We start from the raw sequence: 5,447 nt of genomic DNA on the forward strand, positions 1-5,447 counted from the left end.
TAACCTTTTCTATTGCAAATTGCACTCTGCACTCGGCAGAGGTGACATTTTCACGGACTGTCAGAACTCCAGGTCTCAGAGCCCATCACCAGACATCAGGCTGGGCTTGATTTTCCCATGTGCATCTCTTCCCCAACATTGGATTTCATCTCATTTTATTGCCAGGTTGCTCAGGCTCTTAAAGCCCTCTTGCAAGTCTTAGCACTCATCTTCAGTATCCAGAATAACTCAGTATTATCAGCAAGTTTTGTCACTTCTCCACTGACCCCTCACTCATCAGAGAATTTGTTTGTGGAAATGCAAGTGACCTCTCTCTGCTGGATCACCCTCATGTGCCCGTTGGCTCCTTCCAAGAAAGCCACTAGCTTTGGAAGGAAGAAATTCCCTTTAAAAGAGCTGTGCTGACTCTTTCCCAATATGTCATATTTATCCATCTGTCCCCTAATGATGCCAGTTTCCTACTCCTTATGCCAGTTTTTGTTCATTTGCACAGAACAGATGTGTCATTTATCAGTCTGCGGTTCCCTGGCTCTCTCTTTGGAAGCATTTTTGGTGTCACAGTTGCAACCTTCCAATCCTCATGTCCCCTTCTGCACCCAGATCTCGAGGAAGACTGTGCGTGGCCAGCACATGTAACATGCTCTGAGCCCCTGCCTGTGCTGCATAGCAGAGTTTGTGCAGGGTGCTACCAAGGAGGGAAGGGGCTGGAGAGGCCGTAGACATTTCTATGCTCCTAGGGACAGCGGGTGGCTTTTATTCAAAGCTGCAAAAGAAGCATCTGGCAATGCTGCATGCTTCCCTGCAAGTCAGGAGTGATGCTGGAGTCAGGGGTAGCAGCTGAGCCAGAGCCTGACTGAAGTGACACGGTGGCAGTGTCAAATGCTAAACTCAGCCCCCACATCACCTGTAGGTGAATCCTCTTCCAGCACTTCCTCCAAAGTGTGCTAGAGCAGAGATACTCTCCTTTGAGGCACCAAAATCCCTGGTCATGAGAGATGGGCACTGAATCCAGGCCTTTGCAGGCTAATATGCCCAGAGGGTGTCTAGGCTGTGTCCACACAGGCCGGGGTTAAACCTGAAGGGAAGGTTTACCAGGACCACATGACCTAGGCTCTCCTAGACCTGAGGGAAAGGCTCATATCCTGTTCTTGGCCTGGGGTGCACGAAAGGGCTCCCAGCCCCAGTTGTGGTTGTGGTGGCAGGAGCGCAGGGAACTCAGGGCAGCCAAAGTGGCTCCTCACATTCAGGACTGATGCTGTTCTGGGAGGACAGAGGAAGGCTGAGGACATGCACAGCTCTCCGCAGGGCTGGCAGGAGCCCGGAAGACTTTCTCTGGCTTCTTCTACCTGGTGCATGCTCAGACCTGTCTGGGAAGCGTTTAACCAGGCAAGCAGCGATTGCTGCCTTTGGGGAGAGAAAGGGCCATGCTGTGAGCTCCAGCCCAGAGACGACATAGAAGAGCTGCTGGACCCTCCTGAGATGGAGTAGGCTGGGAACAGAGCTCCTGCAGGTGGACCTACCACCCATGGGTCCCTGCAGGCCACTGCACAAGCCTCCTTCCTCACCTATTTGTGCAGTCCAAGGGAATGAACCTCCCGATTTAAGACTGTGTGACCAGCGGCTCCCATGCCGTCTTTTGCTCCTTCCTTGGGGTTCCATGGGCCGACGGCTGCACAAGCAGCAGGCAGCCCCAGTGGCCGAGTGTCCTGCTGGGGGCCTCTTGCCATGTCTGCGTTAGGGAGTAGACTAAATGTTGAGTCTGGCATGCGAGTGGTGCAATGTGTGCTCCCTGATCCTCTCCCATCTGCCAGTCCCACCCCGTGTCCCCTGCCAGTCTCTACATGAGTAGTGCTACATGACAGCCATCTGTCAAGGCAATCCAGTGGGCTCTAGCCAGGCCACAGGGACTCACAGACAGAGTGGCATCAGGGCCACTGGAGGTGGCATCAGGGCCAGTCTCTACAGTGCAGGGAACAAACCCAGCTTCCAACATGCATCAGATACAAAGGATATAAACAGTTTGTGGATTGGAGCAACACCAGCTGCAGTGTGAGACACAGATGGAGCTTGGCTTTGGCAGTGTGAATGCAGAAATCTGTCACTTTTTCAGTAGAAGCATCAAACCTGAAATGAACTGCTGTGAATGGAGAGATGTCAGTAGTGCCTCACCATGACTGCAGAAAAAATATGAGCAGCCTGTGCCTGTGATGAGCTGTGCAGGGTGTGAAGAACTCATTTGACTAGAACTTGACTCCCCTTTGAGTCTGTCCAAGCACAAAGAAGTCTCCCACCGTAGCTATGTTCTCCTCACCCTGCCAGGCACCTTATTGTCCTGTGTTGCTGTCTGGGTGGTTTGGCCTCTTCCCTTAGGAAGACATAGTCTATATGATGTTCAAACCTGAAGGCTCAGGTGCTGCTGATTCCAGGATGGGATCCAGGGATCTTGTTCTAGATGCTCCATTTGCATTGGGCTTTGCTACATCCTCAGGTGAGGTCAGGATGCCCCATGGCGCACAGAGAGCTGAGACTGGGGCTATGCTGTGCCAGGTGCTGCGTGGAGCCCACCTGCCTGTCTGTAGAAGGCTGTGGAAGAGTTTGAAGAGTAGCATTTGAATAAGAGAAACAGGCCCCGTGAATGGTAAGGGGGTGCCCAGGTCCTCTGCACTCAGGTACGTTCAGACCACAGACCCTCTTCCATCCCTAGCATGGCCCTGGTGTGGCTGGACCTCAGCCAAGGAGGGTGGGAGGGGAGGGATGCGCCAGGATGGGATGGTAAGGAAGGATCTCTGCAATTCCTCTTGTACTGCAATATTTGTACAAAAAATAACGCTATGAGCCAGATCCCTGCTCAGTCATCTCTCAGGGGACGCTAAGCACGTGTTTTCCAGGCCTGAGGATTTAACCAGAGCTGTCTCCAACAGATGTTGCCAAACATCCTCCTTGGTTATTGACAGACGGTGGAAGTACTCTCACTCCTGTGTGCCATCAGTACTGCATCGTGCTTCCTCCCCAGTGCAGGACAGGCAGAATTACTGAAAACCTCTGGTTTCTCTGCATCTTAATAGCAATTTTATCATCTCCATCTGCTGGGATTTATTTTGTTGCTGCTAGACCTCTGCCTTGTTTTCATGTTATTCCTGACAGATACTTTTCCCCCTCCTGATGTCTTTTGTGTCTCTTATAACTTTCCTATGCTTTGAAATTTCTAAACTTAGCTGCTGGGTGCTGGGGCTGTCTTTTCCCTAAGGAGGAAGCTGCCCTGTTGCCCAGCTGGAGCTGGGAGCTCTGTCTGGGTTCCTGGGTAGGAGTGTGGTGCATGCTCAATAAATCAGTGAGTTTGGGATGCTGTGGGCTTGCTGGACATGCGTTCAGCAGCTGGGACTGTGTCGTGCCATGCTGGCACGGGAGGCTCAGCTCCTCTGCAAGCTGATCCCAGCTCTTCTATCCTGTGCAAAGGCTGGAAGGAAGGGGTAAGGGGAAGCCTTGGTTGCTGCGGGAAGCTTTTCTCACCATACATCCTGTCCTCCCTGTAGCTGGCACCCCGGAAGACACATCCAAATGTCTGTAATCCTTGCAATGGCTCGGGGTAGTTGTGCTGAAACTGTTTGGACCCAGGAGGCTGCAATCTCCCACGGCTCTTTCATGCAGCCAAGAGCGTTGGGGGCCCAAGCAACTCACAGGCAGTAGCCCCCGGGGCCCGAAACATGGACATTCGCCGCTGGCTTTTGGATGCTGCATGTCACAGGTGCACAGCAGAGGTGACGGGGCAGAGCCTGGTGCTGGGGCCTGCCTGGCCTCCCTCTCCACTCCACGGTTTCCAAAGCCCTGTTGTGGGGACAAGAGCCTGGCTCACAGTGTGAGGCCAGGCTGGGCCATGCCATTACATCTCTGCCCCTTGCCCCCTGGCCTCTGCAAGGCTTCAGCTCCACAGGGAGTTCCACTTTCGGAGCATCCTGCCTCTGGCCCCCTTCCCTTTCACCCTTCTCAGGCTTGGCCGACCATGTTCTTGGCGGGATGCAGTGTGCGAGCAGGACCATGAGTGGATGTGCAGGGCCAGCTGCTGAGCCCAAATGGAGCTTTGAGGGTGAGCTGAGGTGCCCAGCGAGCTGTGCAGTGCGTGGTCTGGGTGAACAGTGGGTGTTTAGGATTGTTTCAACCTCTGTTGCTACACTCCAGCACACGTGGGGCCATGTGGCGATTCTCCTGTGGCCTTTTGAGAGAGGGCAGTACTGGGGAACAGCATTAACGTGTGCACTGCACTGGCTGCAGCGGTGCCCTGCTGATGTGGGTGTCCGGCTGCCCGAGGACAGGACACTTTCAGAGAACAGCTATGCGTGGATGAAAGCTGGCTGGCAGGCTGCTCCCCTGCCATCTGGCCCTACGAAAGCTCTCGTCGTAGGCTGCTCCCCTGCAAAGGCCCATGTCCTAGGCTGTCCCCCCACCTACAAGCTGCACCTTGTGCCTCTTGCTGATGGCCTCTGCCCTGTCCTTGCCCCAGGTCCCAGGTGACCATACCTGTTCTCCATGGGATGGTGGGATCAAACTCCCTGTGGGCTGGAGCCCATGATCTGCCTGTCCGCGGAGATGCATAGTCATAGGAGCGCTCCTCCAAACCCTTCCGCCTGCAGAGCCCGGTGGGGCGGGTGCTGCGCACACGCCTGGCCCTGCTTGCTGGCCTGGCGAGGGGAGCAGGGGGACAAGAAGCACCGCAGGGCGCAGGCTGCGCATCCCGAGGCTGGGGCAGGTGCAGGAGGCACCGGGGGCCACATCGCCCGAGCCGGGAGGGTACGCAGGGTCAGTGGCTTGGCCCTGGGCTGGGTGCTGCAGGGAACCCGGAGCGCTGAGAGGAGCCCGGGCAGGCGCTGGGGAGAGCTGGGGTGAGCACTAGGGGAACGGGGCAGGCGCTGGAGGGGGGGGGGGGGCCTGGAGGCTGCCGAGGGGAGCCCGGAGTGCTGGAGAGCAGGGCGGGCTCTGGGGGAACCACGCTGGGCGCTGAGGGGAGCGCGACGGGCCGGCCCGGGCGCTGGGCCGGGCGCCGAGGCAGGCGCCGAGGGAGCGGGGCGGGCGCCGGGGGCAGCAGGGCGGGTCCCGGGGGCAGCAGGGCGGGTCCCGGGGGCAGCGGGGCCGGGCGCCGAGGGAGCGGGGCGGGCGCCGGGGCAGGGGGCGGGCGCCGCCAGAGCGGGGCGGGCAGCGGGGCGGGCGCTGGGGGGAGCCGGGCCGGGCGTCGCCAGAGCGGGCCGGGTGCGGGGGGCAGCGGGCCGGGCGCCGGGGCAGGCGGGCCGGGCGCTGGGGGGAGCCCGGCGCGCAGCTCGGCGCCCCGCTCGGAGCAGCCGGCGCCGCGGCTCCGGCAGGTGGCACTGGCCGCCTCCCTCGGCCGCCTCCCCCGCTCCCTCCCCCCCCCCGGCCGGGGCTCCGCCGCCGCCGCGGCGCTCAGTTCGCCAGTGCCG

This window comes from Apteryx mantelli, chromosome 15 (genome assembly GCF_036417845.1).
Source record: "Apteryx mantelli isolate bAptMan1 chromosome 15, bAptMan1.hap1, whole genome shotgun sequence".
In the NCBI taxonomy this organism is placed as follows: domain Eukaryota; kingdom Metazoa; phylum Chordata; class Aves; order Apterygiformes; family Apterygidae; genus Apteryx; species Apteryx mantelli.